Genomic DNA, 17,922 nt, shown 5'->3' with positions numbered 1-17,922 from the left:
TCATCGTCAATACTAAAATTCCATTATACAATCAGATTAATGGCGTAATTATATAATAATAATAAATTAAAAGGCTTGAGTCTTATACAAGTATGGATATCTTAACTTCCAGCCGGAAGTCATAGGGTAATAAGGTATATTTACGACTCATTTTTCTTAATCCAGAGTTCCTCAGACTTTACTATAGTTTTACTAATAATACATTTTTAGTTAACCCCTCCTTTATAAGAAACATGTATACTATATATACGTAGACTGAAAGCAATCCTCATTTCTCCGTCACCTTAAGCTCCCCCCTCCCAGCCTCGCCTCACGCCTCCACCCTTGAAACCATTGTCTTAAGCAACCTTAGCTTTTGGGGCCCCCACTGGAACTTTGGGATGCAGATCCCTGTTTGTATCTAAGATAATTTCCTGAACCCGAATTTTCTAATGACACTATATCTATATTTCTAATATATATAAAAACGAGACCAAACACCGGAACTGAGACCGATAAGGCTAAACCGAGTCCAAACCCGTTAAAAAGAAAGAATCAAGACCGGAATCGATAAAACCGCTAAACCCGCGCCGGGCACAACCTTGCATCTAGATAATATCATGCTAAAATTGTGTTGCGCTAACATTATATTGGCAAACATTACTCAACACAGTGTCTTTTGTTGTCAGCTCTTGATGTTTTTGCTTCTTTTCTTTTAATCAGTGTTTTGAACAAGAATTTGGTTAAATTAAAATTCTCTCTTTCTTACCTGCGAACGATCCAAACATTGATTGAATAATAATTCTATAGTTGGTAAGAATAGGCTAACTACAGGGGGGGTCAGCAGAATTATATATACTAAATTTTTTGAATAAAAAAATAAAAAATATATAAGCTTAATATAAGCAAAACTCCCTTTATCCATTGGTGGACAAACTTTTCAATGACAGGGTATCATTGAAGAAGTCACAATTTTAGAAGGCAGAATTCAGAAAAGGACATTTTCAAAGTTATTTAATTAATTAGTATATTCAATATGTGAAAAAGTTAAAATATAATATTTAATAAAAATAAATAACTAAATACTCTTAAAAAACGACAAGATGCTGCAAAGATTCTGAGTCAAGTAAATAAATAACCAAGTAAACTGCGTTCATACTCTATTGAGTTTTCACCTTAGCTATGAACTATCTACTCTTAGTATTTTTTTAATGTCAGCTGTCGATTCCAAACTTTCCTTGCCTCTTATGAGTGTTGAATGGTTGAACTCTAAAACATTTTGTTAAGCTTTATTTGAAAGTTCTACGGTTGGGGAGGATTCGCGGAAGACGAATTATGGGGCTCACAGCCAAGCTAAGAGATTGAAAGGAAAAATTTATTTCATTTTTCGACGAATAAATGGCGGAAAAAAATGAAGGGTGTTTATTTTGTCGTTCATTTTTTATTTTTTCTAAGGTGTTGCTATAATACTATTTTTTCCAAAGGAATCTACAAATATATTTTCTTGATTATGGGTATAAGTATTATTTTCTTTGAAGGTGCCTAAAATAAAATAAATATATCTGGAAAAATTATGGATCTAATATTGTGTGTACCATCATTAATTACTGGTTACATTGATTACTTTCTATGAAATGTCTCACATATCTCAAATATGTATTTTAGGTTAGGTTAGAGTGCAATTTTCTACATACACATTAATTTCATATTTTTAAAGCTTGATAAAATTTGAGTTTTATTTAAGACAAGGTGGTGAACCCTATTTCCAAAAAAAATCGTGTTCTCTTGATAAATTTATACTTGGTTTGTCTGATTTAATCTAAGGTTTTCCTAATAGTAAAAATAGATAAAGAACATAATTTATATAACTCGGATTCGTAGGTATCACCAAACATTTCTGCCATGAAGTTTTTTTAGTAGCCGACAATCTATCATTTATTTCACTCGAAGGATTGAGCATTGTTCTATTGGCTTATTCAGATTTCGATTAAAAAATAAACAAAATTGTATAATATCAAAATATTTAATATGTGATTATATATACGTACCTTACCGAGGGTAAAAACGTAGCGAACCGAATTGTAGTACAACCCCGTACCGTACCAGTTCGAGTATTTACAGAAGTGCTAAATTATCAGGGGATTAATACCATTTCAGTAAACATATCTCATAAATTTAAACTATCAAGTCTTATTCATTATTAACAGGACCCTCACCTTCAGAGGTCCCAGAACAACATTAATATATATTTTTAGGGAAAACCTGTAACAATATACCTATATTAAAATTAGGTAAAGTGTGTCGGTCTTCCTTACTATGGACGACACATTTCGACAAATGTGTGTTACAAAAGCTAGCTGCCTTATATTATAAAAGAAAAGGGAAGTATATGGTGGTGTGTCAACATAAAAACAATCTTGAAAAAAAATCAAAAAGAGGAAAAACATCACTATTTATAATTTTACATCATATATATACACAGTCCAATATTTCATAGACATATTTAAGTAAATTAAAGGCTTTGTTTTCAAATATGTAGAATGAGTTAAAATACAAAAGAATTTGAACTTTAAGTTTATTGTATTTAAATACTTATGTTGTCCCCGATATAGTCTTTCAAATAATATCTATCCATTATATTTTTTTAAAAGTTAAAATCTGTCGTCAAGAGTAAAGAAAGCATGAATGATTTTTCTAAAAAATTAGTGTGAATTGCATTTGTATTCTTCAACGAATTATCGGTAATTAATCCATTGGAAAGAGTGATGCACGCTCCTTACATACAAAAGGGTGTATGTTTTTGATAAATGATCTTTTAATAGGTCAGATGGAGTTGCACGAATTAAGTATAAGTAAACATTAAAGTATTACATTTACTCCCTATGACCTAGGAATCTACTTTAAAGTGCATATGCATAATGTAAATTTACTTTTTTAAGAACAAACGGTGCACGAACCTACACACATTGAGTTCAAGAGAATAATTTTTTCGAGCATGTGGTCCATTGAGCTACAATGTTCCATTGCATGTTTGACCCTTACATACTCTTGTACCTTTTTTTACAAGATAAAGTAGTCTATATCACGAACTATACATTCTAAGATAATATTAGATTGAAATACACATTAAGGGTTCGTTAAAAGGAACCTCACTTTTTTTTGTATTTTTTTCATATTTTGTTAATTGGATATCAAAGAAATTAATTTTTTTTTCCTGAAACATTTTTATTCTTTATCTTTGCTTCATGAATCAACAATAGAGTTGCAAATTAGGGGGAAAAGTTTATTATTTCGTTGTCCAAGGCTGGCATTAACTATGCAGTGAGCAGGGGCCTGGGGCCAATATAAATCTGCGGAGTTTCGTTCTATGCTTGAATTTAATTTCCAATCTTATTTTTTTAGAAAAGAAAAAGAGCCTTTAGAGCTTTTTTTTTCATTATTTGTAAAAAAAATCTTAAATGAAAACTTCAAAATCTTTTATGTTTTAAATGCGGGGCCCTTTAGATTTTTGTTCAATCACCATAATATAAATTAACAATAAATATACCCTACGAATCTCATAATCAAGTGAGGGACATAATGATAGTGCCATGCTCACAGCAGTCCTAGGCTGCAGTGGTGTAAAACCGGCCCTGGCATTATCTTTATATTATTGATAATAACCTACATAGTTAATTTCACTTCTTTATAACATTAAAAATATGAGAGACTTACTATATGGATCTTATTTTGTTGAGCTTACGCAGAAGACAAAAATAGAAATGAGTTTTAACCATGCCTCTCTTAGGGCAACAAAAAACAGACGTAATTATCCTACAAAAAGGCCTGCGGAATATGCATTCCTTTCTCACAACTGTTTTCCGATTTCACCCGGAGTTGCATATCATATTCTATTAATTTCTAAAAATACATTTGGTAGAAGTGAGTTAATATAATTATTATAATTATAAAATATCAATATGTTTATGGATTCTCACCCCAACCATAATTATCATAGTAATGCTATTATTTTATTCAGCGATTGTATCACCCTTCCAACATCTTATGTAACACATTAAAGGAATTATAGTCAAACTTTTATTAAGTGGTCAGGAAAGGGAAACTCAAAAAATGACGGATTAGTGTAGGTGACTTCAAAAATCAGGTTTCCTATTTTGTAACAATTTTAAACTTGAAAACTAGATATGGCCGATACCTTTAAACCAGGTTTTTGTTAGATCAGGTTTGTAAATTTTAAATTTTCTCGGGTGGTATACAAGTTTAAGAACATTTTATATGTAATAAGTATATTTTCTTTTTTGCTTGGGGCTGAAGTACGTTTGAATAAAATTAATTTTCAGGGTCAAATCAATGCATGTACACTACAACAATATATAAAAATACACTTTCTCTGTGTTGATCTACAATTAATGTACTTTTCAGACACAAGTATTTAACCTTAGGCATAAGTCGCTCAAATGGGTATAATAATATTTTTTTGATAACTATTATTGAGGATATCTGAAATTATGAATAACTAACTCAATCATAGAGTTCTATAATCAGGGGCGTCCGGAGTATTATATTTCTTTTGTTGTGGGATCGTGGTTTATGGATTTTTTTCAATTTGTATTTAAAAAATCCATAGCTATTCATAAAAAAATTATTTTTTTGGAAAAAAAAATTCAAAATTTAATTTAAAATATTAAATTTTTTCAAAATAATATAAAAATCCACAACTGTTCACCAAAATTAATTTTTTTGGACAAAAATTCCAAATATTATATTTTTGAAAAAAAATATCAAAATTCACAGCTATTCACAAAAAATTGAATTTTTTTAACATTAAACTTTTTACTCTGCTGCATAAATGCTAGAAGAACCTTCTTTAAGAAAAATCTTTCCAAAAAAAATTAAAACCCCTATTTTTGCATAAATTTTTTTCCTCTTGACCAAAAAAAAATCAATTAAAAAGCAAAAATTACTTAATCAGCCCCCTCCCCCTCGGGACGCCCCTGATAATAATGAAGTACGTTTTTATAAATTTGTTTAAGAATAAACATTGGGATTCTGTAACTTGTGCAAAAAATTCTTATCATTGCAAAAAAAATTGGACCCAGAAAGAGTAAATAAAAATTTTATTTTATAAAAAAACAAATATCGAAATTAAATGCAAATCTAAAAGAAATATTAAAGACTTATCTTTGCCCTAGACCTATCTTTTACCTCACTCGTCTTAAAACTGATGTTTTCGGGTACATTTATTTATGTAAGTAAATGTCAAAAGTTGGGAAAATATAACCATTGCTAAAATTGCCCAATATATTGATGGAATCTAAATTATTTTTCAATAAACTTTTCAAGAAAATCTAAGGACACAATTTACAATGATTAATAATAAGCAAAGTAAAAAGTTCTGAGTGTTTTTTTTGCTTTATTTTGACAATAAAAAAATTAACATAGATTCCTGGGTAATGGAGTAAGTAATTGCATGCCGTTTTAGCTCGACTTAATTTTTGGCCACCTTGTCATCTTAATCATAGTGATACTGAAGAATGTATCAGATATTATCTTTTTTTACTTCCATTTTGGAACGCAGTACCACAAAACTGACTTCCCAAGCACAAAACTCTAAATAAACTTTTTTAAATTATAACCTTAACATTTAAGCATATTTTAAGCTATTTAAGGGTGTAATGTATTCATTCTGAGATATAGCTAACTAAATACATCTAGTGAAAAACGCTCAGATGTTTTTACTTAACCTAATATACCTTTAATTTTTAGATTTAAGCGTGCAATTATGGGCACTAGTTGCAGAGCCCTCTCCTAAAATTGGTACTTCCCTTGAGTTGTATCAAACAAGTCAATGCCTTTATTATTTAACTCCAGAGGATTTGAATTTGGAAAAAACTTGAACCTAAATTTTTTGGAATTCTTTTTCAAAAATCTACAGCTATTTACAAAAAAATTAATTTTTTGAAAAAAAATTTCAAAAATCCGTTACTATTCCCAAAAAATTTGAAGAATTAAGTTTCAAATTTTAAATATTTTGAAAAAAAAATCCGGAAATCTACAGCTCTTAACAAAAAATATAATTTTTTGGAAACAAATTTCAAATATTAAATTTCTTAGAAAAACACTTCAATATAAGTTTTTTTTAGAAAAATAAAAATAAAGATACACAGTTGTTTACACAAAAAATTAAATATTTTGTCATAAATTTTCAAAAATCATATTTCAAATATTAAATTTTCCAGTAAAAAACTTTTTTTTATTTGGGGGGACATCCCTTCCAGCCCGCTACCCCTGGGGTATTCTTGTTAGTAAATTAAATAAGGTATTATAAGTGGGACAGATTATGTACAATATACAAGTTACAGCATGTTCAAAATATAATCTCATACACAATATACACGATTATAAATATTATCACAGGCAAAGGAAAGTAGACAAATAAATTAGGTTTTCGGACAATAAATTCAAAGATGGAAGGGGGGATAGGGGGGGGGGAATATAATTAACAAAAAAAAGGTTATAAGGGCTATGTAGGGCCAGTTTTAGGATTTTTCTTTGGAGGGGGGGGAGGGTTGAATATTTTATTTTTTTAAACTTTCCGACTGACATCACATTTATTATCCGACTTTGAAAGGACTATTTATTGGGTTTTTTCAATTTTTCGAAATATTGTCGTACATTTTCAAATGTTTTTATTTTTATTTAATGAACTTTTATGGATTTTTCCTGGAATGTGCAGATATTATTAGTTCTTTAAATGATTTTTTTTAGATGTTATTTATTTATCTAATTCTAACTAAATCCTTTTCAAAAAGGCCTTTCAATTTCTAAAGTCACTACAAAAATTCCGAGTAACACCCAATTTTTTCCGACTCTGATACTTCCCTTGGTTACATACGCATTTGAAAGGGAGATGGGTCTTAAAATTGTAATAACAAGATGTTATGTATATGGAGAGGGAATTAAAGAAATGTATACACTAAATTAAACTATGTCTAAACTAATGCCGAGAGTGGAATACATTTCTAAAACGTTCTTTTTAAAGGTTAGTACTATCCGGAAATTACTGAAGTCTGTGAATAATGTGGCCATATACCTTTGTGTTAGATGGGGGACTTATTGAGTGATGTATTCTGAGAAACCTACTAATAAATATTATGTTATTAATTCCCCTTCTAATGTAGAAAGCATAGCATAGTCGAATTTTGTATCATACATGATGAGCATAAAGTTTGCTATTGTTTTAAATTTTCCTCCCAAATTTGAAAATGGATTTCCTGTATCTCACTTAAGGACAATTCCCCGGAAAATGAAAAACCCTAGTAGCTGCCAATAAAGTCTACAAAGTTTGTATGAAATTTCCAATATCTTCGCCTTCCCTTTAATTTAAGTTACCTTGAAACGACACAAAAATAAAGCATATGTTGCATTTACTTCATTTTAAACACACTTCTATGTGAATGAATCATCAATAATAACCAAAGCAAACTTTCTCTCTAATTTGCTTATTTCAAAAGAATTCATATAGTAATGTCTACAAATACTTTTAAAGAGACAAACAGACACTTATACCTAGATGTAAGAGCATGAATATAATTTAATGTCTAAACAACCTATTTACTACATACATACTACATAAAGAGACCATATGCCACAAAAACCCTTCCAAAAAAAAAAATAATAATAACGACATAATATATCATATGTAACTTGACAAACAATTTGGGTTGATTGACTGACAATGCATCAGTCATTAACAAAAGATTTATCTATTTTATATTCGTAAAGTATCCTGGACGAAGACGACTGCGAAGGATCACCACTTTCACATGATATCACATTGTATAAGGATTGAAGGGCCGTTTCTTAAATTAAGGATCCCGTCTCTTATTTGTTGTGTGCAAGACCATGAATCCATTCGGGATAAAGATGTTAGTTCGTATTACAGTCATCGTCATATTTACTCTACTCCTGAATTTGGGAGGATATACTCAATATTTCCCCCTTAGTTTATTCACTTCAATTCATTACGAATAATCGTACAGAGTCCGATTTGGACTAAGAGTCAAATAATTTCTTTCAGTGACATCTTTGAATGACTTTTAAAGCTTTTTCTTGAGGTATAATTAGGTGAGAGAGATAGAAACGTCTTGGATTTTTTTTTTTTTACTTTAAGGGACTAGCTCCTCCTACAAAATCAGTATTTCCAAGTATTAGGTTGAGCGAAGCTTTTTTTAGCGGAGGTACTCAAAAGGAGAGGAAGAAAGAGAAATAACTGAGCGTAAGAGAAAGGTTCCCGCTCTCTACTTTCGCCGTTTTTACTATCGCAATTTGAGTAAACTTCTCTAAGAAGCCGGATGAAACACGTAAGGGTAAGTTGTTTGATACACATAATATGTCCCTTCCTGATTTTATATTTCATATTCAATATTGTAATCATATGGCCTATGACTCTCATTCTAGAATAATCATTTTCCAATTTGTAAAAATATATTATAATAACTAAATATCTGTTTTTATTTTATTTCCCTTTCACCAAATTATTTTAATTTATGTCTATGAATACTTTGATGCAAAAACCATATGGCCTAATGATATTGCATCATAGTTTTTATCGGATATACAGGGATACAAATCTTCATTGATTAATCAATTGAGTCAAAATTGTTCTCAGCTTTGATTAAGTCGTCATAAGTCAACGGCTGACACATCCATTCCTTTTGTAATGACCTATTAACAATATTTAATTCCAAGTTAAGAACATCCTGAGGCCTCGAGTCTTCTTAAGCGAGCTTGAATTTTTAACTTCGTAGTTTAATGAGACTGGATCAAAGTCTAAGTTTTGGATTGAGCTTTTAATTTCTAATTCATTTCACAACTGAATAATATAATCGACGTTAATCGAATCAAAATAATTAAATATTTGATAATCAATTTTTACAATTTGAGTTTTTCTTTTTTATTGACTATTTTTTTTATATCAAACATGTGTTCAATTTTGTTTTGTTTTTTAAAGAAAATGATATTCATTTATGGTTTTAATTGTTTTATGATACTTTTTCATGAAAAAAAGGGGTTCTTTTTAAAACACATAATGTGAATACTGCATATAATTATCGAAACCACCATAAATAAAACTGAGTTATTTCATATCTGATATATCATAGCTCCCATCAATCCACGGTACCGATTTTAACTTATTCGTTGTAAATAAAAAGTTTATTTGATAGAATATATTTAGAGTTGAGTTCATCTCTTAAAGCTTTTTAAACCAAAATATTACAATAACAATGCAATACATAATATAATGTATATTTAACCATGGTTGGATCGAACACCATGTGGTTCCGTTAGTCAATCTTAGGTGTTCGACGGAAGAAAAGACACACATCCAGCTCATATGATTTGAGTTGAAACGTTCTGCTTGAATAATTAAGAAGAGTTTGGTGAAGGTTCATATGAAACTGGTGGGGTTCAGTACCTTCAACAAGGTGAAGGACTCCTGATTTAACCTATTAGAGTTAACATTTTCCCCTCATAAAACCATATGATTAAGTTTAAGAAATAGTTATATTGGTTTAAAAGCTCTTTTTTATATTGACAGTCTGATAATATAGTTGAGTCGTAAAATGTTTAAAAAGATTTTTTTTTTGTGTGTTTGTTTGTTTTTAGCTTAATTTTTCTATCCAACAGTTCAACATATTGTAATTTATTTCATCTTTAAAAAAACCATTTGATAGTTTAAATTCAAAGAAATATGTATCTACATTTATTAATGATTTGTTTAAAAACCAAATTGATTGCTATCCTTTATTTCAGAGTAACTCCCTGGTTAAAAGATAATTGGATGGTTCATAAATCCGTCACCACGTTTAAATCATCATTTACCTTACATAGTACATAGGGGCTCTCTCTCCGAATCCCGCGGGGTTTTATGCCTATGGAAATCCCACAATTAATTATTTCATAATATAAGCTTTATTCAATTACATATAATTCATTAAATTAAAGTTGAACGCATATTAAATATAGAGTTCCAATGCTCATAATGCTTGAGAGCTTGAAAATTCACTGACTCCGACATGCTGTTAGAAGAAAAAGTCGAGCGGGCTGGTATCTGACAAGTATCGAGGCCACATTGTTTTCCGCCAGAATGGAATGTAGGTCTCTAAAAAGGAATGTGTAACCTTTGATGTGTGCCGGTGCGCCATCTTGTTGAACTACCACATTCCTTTCTGGCTCCAGCCCCTAGTCCTCAACATGTTGACTTAGTCAGCATCGCTGAAGGTTTCTTCTCGATGCTAATAGCGTCATTACTGGCCTTATTCAACTTGCAAATAATCTGTTTGCGTGCCTTGGCCAAGTTTCGGAATTCAGTTGGTGTATGATCTGAACGAAGTAGAGCAGCAATTTAGATTCTTTCTTCTCTTTGTGATGGCATTTTTCGATTGATTGTGTTATTTTTTTGGGGGGAGGGGGTGTCAATACGCACTGCTATTTAGCTGATCGATTCCTTCTCATGTGTTTTTCTTATTTCTCTATTTTATAAGTGTTCAGATTTTAACAACACACCCGGTATATACAAAGTACATCATATCATACAAGTTTGATAAGTCAATATGGACAGAGCCCTGATACTAACAGCAAAGCTAAACATTTGAATAATACAATTGTATACCTAGAGAGATTTAATCAGGAGAGTTGAAGGCACCTCATCAGCTATTGAAGGGTGAGTAGTTTAATTACAGTTATTTTGAGTTATTTTTTTAATTACAGTTATTATTAAGGGCCCAATTCCTTCATATATCCTTAGATAAGTGAATTTTGATCTCAGTGTTTCCTTGAAGTGATTTACATGCTTCCATTTTCTGCCAATATATTTTCTGGATCTTCGTTTTCGGTACCAAGTTTTCTCATGGAATTTGATTAGCGCTGTGCAGTGTACACGAAGTTTCCCTTACAGGCTACATATAAAAAAAAATTCTACTGAAAATTGACCTCCAATGCGCTCTTATACCAGTGCATTGGCGATACACAATGTGACCGTACTGAACATGAATGTATTTAAGTCTCGATGTTACTTAATCGAACTAACTAATCAAATGAATGAGATTGAAGAATAACCAAGTTATTGTATAATTCCCAAATAAATACTAGACCTAATTCAAATTATGGATCCGTGGACCATATCAGTTTCATTTGCGTATTTGTTCTGGCTTGCAGACCACTAACTGAAGCAAGAGTTTGTATAGTTACATAATTTAGTTACTTATTATAAGTCACGAGGTTTGCCTACTTCTAAAATGTATGCATAGTACAACTTTAAGTGATTTTATGTATCTTTTATTATAGAGTTTTATAATTGGCATAAGTAGATTACGTAATTTGTAATTGTAAATTCAAAATACAATAGAGTTACACAAATTCTTATTGTTGTGTTTAATTTTCATCAAAAGTTTCTGCTTTCATTACTTTATTTATAGTGCTTTGATTATGTATGTAATTACAATCTATTGAACAACTGTTCAAGAATGACTATGTAATATGTTTTATTATATCATTACGTCTTCCGATTAGCATTATATTTTCTTGTTCATTTTTGTTTCTAAAGCTTCTTTCGTGCTAATCATTAGTTTTTAATACATTCCTACAAAATGTATACATATTTAATGATGATTACTAAATAGTATGTATCTATCATATTTATATGACGAAAAATGATGAAATCTTTGTAAAAACATACACAATAAAGTATTTCTTAGTTTAATTATATTCTGTCGGTGGATGAATTATAATTATTATTCAACATTTTGAATCATTCAAATTTCACTGTAATTAATATTTATCTACTCCATTGCAATGAACACTGTACATTTAAAAAGTGAAGCTAAAAGGGAACAATTGGACAAAGTTTTTCATACTTAACATCGATACATTTTTTACCATATTTTGGTCTTTGTGGAATCCGAGTGAGTGAGTAAATAAGAAAACTGTTTCAAAGATAGGAGATTATTGAAGATTCTATGTGGTTTTCCAACTGGAGGGAAAATGGCTAATTTAAAAAAAAAATTATTAATTCATTTTTTTTAATTGATGGAACTTAGTTGACACAGGTAATTGAACTTTTTACTCACTTAGAATAGGGTATTTCCTCAGTTATTTTATTTTTTAAATTTATTTTCAAGGTTCGGGTATTACCTGGGCCCATCCATAGTTTTACCTAATCATATGATCTATGAGTCATAAAGATGGGATTTTTAGCTAAAAAACACACACATTTTAGCAAATAGAAAAAATGAAAATGAGTTATTAAAGAGTATAGGCTCATTCATAATCTCTCTTCTTAATAGATCCTCGTTATGTGAACATCGTCCTCTGAAAAAGAATTATAGCTAATCTTTGGTGTAACTTGTTATGAAAATGCTTATAAAATAAATATACATATATTTAAAAATGATTATATCTATCTCTAATACTACGTCGTCGTAGGATAGGCGCCATATAAATATATTATATATGGTAAAAATATGGAATGCGTTCGCCATACCCCGAGTAATCCACTTACTTAGGTATACTCCTTATTAAGAGAAAATTAAAGACAAAATACAGATTCTTCAGGAAAAATTTATATGGGGTTCAAAGTATCATTCAAAGAACCGCCAGTGTGCTCCAATTTCATCGTGGGGCATAGGTCTAAAAAAATATAGAAACCTTGAGGAAATCTTTTAACTTTACATGGCTGATTAGACTCAGAAGCTGTTCGGATTTCTGGGCAAAATACTTGAAATACAATTTTAATAGGAATACGTCCATTCAACAAAAGAATTTTCATGGGTCCTGCTGAGCGGTTCAATTCTTCAAGTAAGTATGGTTAGTGCTTGCTGGAAGAAAATGACCAATTCATGGAAATCAATTGTGGACTCTGTTCTTCTTATGCTGGGTGTAGACGAAGCATTGAACTTCAACCACAGGTTGAGCACTAAGAATGAATTCAGCAATTAGAAAATTGTGGAGCAAATCCACAGAAACCACACTAACACCTTCTTTAATATTTCTAGAATTAAAAAATTGATAAAGCCGTATTATACAAAGTTTTATAGCCTCGCAATCCCGTGCCACATGGCGTTAGAAACAATATATATTTCAGGTTTATGCAAGAAAGCCATCATCGAAAGCCAGGCTGATTTGTTGTGTAAACACTTCCTTCGATTAGGTTGTTAACCGTCAGAAGATGTACTCAAAAACTAAAAAAAAAAAAAAATGTTTTGCAACCCTTTCATAGACTCAAAACAAAAGTGGTTCTGCTACAGGGTGTCTACTTCAACCCTTTTTACAAATAAATTGAGAGTCGAATATACAGAGGAGAGTGTACATTCTCTAAGTCCAGCTTAGAGACTTCAAGACATCTGTTTTGGGATTGCCCAAAAGGGGTTAACATTGACCACTGAGTTTTTGAGGAAATATTATAATTCAGATGAAAAGTTTGGGGATTAGCTTCTAATATCACCGCCTAAACATAGATTTCACTTCATAATAGAATACTTAATAACTAAGGTGCCATTTATTCTCTACAGCACAAGAAGTAAGAACTCTGGTGTACTTATTAGTCTGGACAGACTCCTTTTATGATCCCAAAAGTGCTGGAGAGGTTCAATATGAATGGAAATGGAACTGTTTTATAGTTTTGTTTTTTTGAAGTAATTGTTTAGCAGATTTTTGTTAAGATATTATTATCTTTTTACATTTATCCATGCTTCTTTTTTGTTTGTTTGAACAATACATAACAAATGAGTGTCACTATTGTTATATTAATTAATTAATATTATTTTGCGATGAAGTTACTATGTGTTTTTATATATATGTGAAATTAATGTACAGAGAATAAATTGATTATATAATTAAAAAAAAAAAATGAGAATAATATTTTCTCCGCACAAGTGCGATTTTAAATGTCGAAGGTTCTCCTCTTTATAGCAATAGTTCATTTTTTTCCTCAAAATCATATAATAGCGACCTGATATTAACATAGGTCTTAATTCAGTAATACCATAAGCCTTGTTCCCGTCTTCTCCTCGCACTCACCAAAAATGACCTCTCTATCTATCACGTCGTTATATCTATTGCATCAGACAACCTTTCGTACAAAAGAAGAAAAAAAAGGCCGCAAATCATGTTATGGGTGGGCAAATTATTCCATCATACCAGCTTTATCTCTATATACTCCAAAACTATCACTGTTATATTAATTCTTGACAATTTTTAAAATGAATTTGCATCTATATATTGCGTATTATTAAAATCCTATATAGTATTTTATTCGATACTATATTATAATATTGAATAGTAATATTTCATTCAAAGCGTAGTCATAAATTAGTAGTTGTTTATAATAGCCATAATTTCTTCATAGGGATAATAAAATGGCCAATATATATTATATAGGACGAGGGATCAACAAAAAATTGCATTCCTGTCCTTTTGAAAACGGAACATAAGAATAGTACATATTACTTGTTGTATTTTTCAGGTTGAAAAAACTGGAGAACTCTTGAAACAGTTGCTGGAAAAATTAAATTAATTCGGAAAAGTCATGATGAATAAACAAAATAATAAGAATGAAATTTGAAAACCACAGAAAATAAATCAAACAAAATTAATATTGAAGAATTTGTATACAAATCAAACTTAGTTCTTTAAAATATATCAAAAATATCTGCTATTTGAACCAACAGTTTGTTTTACACGTACATAATATTATCAGGAAACAAAAAAAAAGCCCGGTTTATTTTCTAGTTTGAGAGACTTGCAACCCCTATTGTGATTACGATTACAAAAGTAGCTCTATATAAATACTATTTTTGTTATTTCAAAGAATATTGAACAAGTTCTTCCACAAAAATGATAAATAGCTTTATATTTTTACTCGGCCAAACGTATTTAATAGAGGATTGACAGCCTTTGTTTTTGTTTGATTTTGTAGAGCTCCTTCCAATTAATTTTTTTTACTGTTCAGCCATTGTTAACCTTCCCTACAGCATTCAATTAATCAAGTAGAAAAAATAAATTGGCGTTTGAAGCTACATGTAAGGCTGAATTGGTAGGTTGGTGGATACTTTCTTATAAAAGCTTAGTGAACTAAAATTGTACGGCTTAAAATAAGTTTTTATTTAGGAATAGTCATAGTATTAAAAAAATCTTGGAATTATCTAGTTGCTATAATTTTATCAAGTGAAACTAGGTAAATTAGCTTTGATTCATTTGCTTCAAATAGGATGTTAGTAATTAGGATTAATGCTTCTAGTTGTAAGGTTGATTGATAATTAAGATTTTTACATATGCTAATTCTTACTAATTACTAATGCTCTACCTTAACCCCCTCTCCTCCCTTGGCAACGCGGATCCTTCTGAGTGATTCCAACAAGGGATTAGATAGCAGAAAATTTACATTTCCATAAAAGGTTGCGTTTTCCCTTCCATACTTTGACCCATATATGAGTAAGCAGCAAATTATACATATAAATTTTGATGGGGGTTCAAATTGGGTTTTGTTATAAGTTGTAACTCATACTACACACAGTTTGTACAAGTTGATTGTCTGATAATATCATATGTAACTATTATAATACCAGTCATTTTAATTTCTCAATTAATAAATCCTATTTATTATGTATTTGAGTTTGATTCAACTGTGGGCCCATAAGTGTTTCTATTATATCACATAATACTTTGTTAGTGATTAATTGCTATCGAAATTAAAAGAGGTCATAATTAATATATCAAACATCTTGTGCAACTTAAAATTATACTTATAAGAAATATCTGATTTTTTTTTATTTAAGACACTTCTTCTCATTTTTTTACTGCAACAAGTACAATCTGATTATTATAAGCCTAAATATAAACAATTTCAGCAATTCTTGGGTATTAACACTTTGAAATACTGTCCCATTTTCCATGAAGTCTTTATGTTTCGCCATGGTACTCTGACCAAATATGTACATTACACATCATATTCATGATTGCATCACATCCGTTAAAGTAAATGGTGAATAATATCATGAAATTTTAATAAGTTTCTCTTTTTTGTTAAATGTTTCATTAGGGGAGGGGGTAATTAAGAATCTACGAATGAAAACAATTCACGTCGAATGTACGTATGTAATAGACTTAAATTATGCAACTATATATGGAGATACATCCAACAACAAGGGGCCACAAGCTGATTCAAGCTACTATGTTAGACTTGAGTCATAAATATCAAGTCGGACTAGTTAATTTTAATTCGGGTCAGGTGATTTGTTAATGGTGTCACGAACTAACAAGTGCGTTTAGCCACTTTATTTAATAGCTTTCGGACGTACTACCTCAGAATGTAATTTTGGGGAACAAGAGTACTAATCCTCCATATAAAGTTGTTATCAGAGATGCTTTTTTTTGTAGGAGCGCGAGGGTTAGGCGGGAGCAAGACAATTGGTACACCTGAATAAGACCCTTGTTAATATCAGCTGACTCTTGTATGATTTTGGGAAATGGGAGAAAATGAAACACATCAACCGTTTTTGATTTTCTAATGGCTTTACTTAGTTTTTTCTTTACACATATCCCTTCTTTAGTTATTACATGGAACACACAGTAAATGATTATAAGTATATTTTATGAGATTCCCCGTCCCCTATTATGGAGTCCTCTATAAATTATGACATCATGTGAAAACGCTCTATATTCGTTTAAAAGTGCATCTATGTCAAAGAAGGGACGAAAAGAAGACGAGACAAGTATAACAACTGCCAACGAAATGTGCGTAAAAAGACTCTTAAATACAACCTTGTAGTACCTTGTACAATTGACTAAAAATACCTACTCCTTCAAAAAGTTACCTCTCCTTGCAGATGAGAGTCTCGAATCCCCAATATTTATTTATTTTTTCGTTTGTTTCTTTTCCATTTGATTATTTTCTGACAGACAATAAATCTCTGAATGGCTCTCAAGTCTCAATGTCTTGAGATCCTCTGACAGCTCCAAACAATTAATTACTCCATACGGTCCACATGTGTGGTTAGATTATATGGATATATATATATATAACGAAATGTTCATAGCATGGTCGTACATTATAAGGTGTAAATGGTAAGGAAAACATTTTTTAAGAGTCTTTTTCTTTGAGTAATGGACATAAATAGGTCCATATACCTACATAATATGTATTAACTTACTTCAACTCTTAAGAAAAGTAAATGAAACTCTTTTTATCAATCTCCCTACGGATTAAAAAACAATAGATAAAACTTTTATCATAAAAAGTATCATTCTGTCAGTGAGACTGAGTAGTGAGTAGTCATCATCCTCATCATTTTTTTATCAACTCGAAACGAAAGGATGACAGAGAAACATCACAAACTTAGTCATGTTTGTTTTATCAATATGAAATGTAAAGTTTTTTAGTTTTTGTTTTTTAAATAAACAGGGAAGGAATTAAAGATGAAGAAAGACAAATCTTGGTCAGGCTAAGACGAGAAAAGAGAGTAAACCCCCTGCATACATAATGCCAAGAAAAAACGATTGAATATTTATGAACATCTAGCAGCTAAAAGTGTCATAATAATAATATATGATTTATAAGTTGTATACAAAATATTTATTGAATAACTATGAGTATTAATCAACTCCTTGACGTCATATAGATGTTCAATCAGAGTACTTAAAGCAGAAAATGGTGCCTTGATTTCCCACCGGGTTTTTTTTCAGGGTAAAAAGTATTGAAAAGATCTAAGATGGAATTTAGGGGCTTTGCACGAACATAATATGCATACTTTTGGTTCACATATAATTTGGGATGGGGGAGACTGAATTACACCCGTGGTCCCGTCTCCCAGGTCTATGGTTAGGAATAGCTAAATTGTCAAAATAACTGTGAGCGTAAAAACCACGGCGGAGAGAATGTTATAA

At 30.5% G+C, this 17,922-nt stretch overlaps 1 long non-coding RNA gene across 1 annotated transcript; it reads left to right on the top strand.

Moving 5' to 3' along the window:
• Positions 1-8,257: 8,257 nt before the first annotated feature.
• LOC121120621 (uncharacterized) lies at positions 8,258-12,433 on the top strand. The gene is made up of 4 exons (XR_005865122.2): positions 8,258-8,348; positions 9,796-10,705; positions 10,764-12,089; positions 12,162-12,433. It is a non-coding gene; the product is annotated as an uncharacterized lncRNA (long non-coding RNA).
• The last annotated feature ends 5,489 nt before the right edge of the window (positions 12,434-17,922 follow it).

Source organism: Lepeophtheirus salmonis, chromosome 1 (assembly GCF_016086655.4).
Source record: "Lepeophtheirus salmonis chromosome 1, UVic_Lsal_1.4, whole genome shotgun sequence".
Taxonomy (NCBI): domain Eukaryota; kingdom Metazoa; phylum Arthropoda; class Copepoda; order Siphonostomatoida; family Caligidae; genus Lepeophtheirus; species Lepeophtheirus salmonis.
The sequence above is the reverse complement of the archived record's forward strand: the minus strand, read 5'-3'. Positions and strand labels throughout refer to the sequence as shown.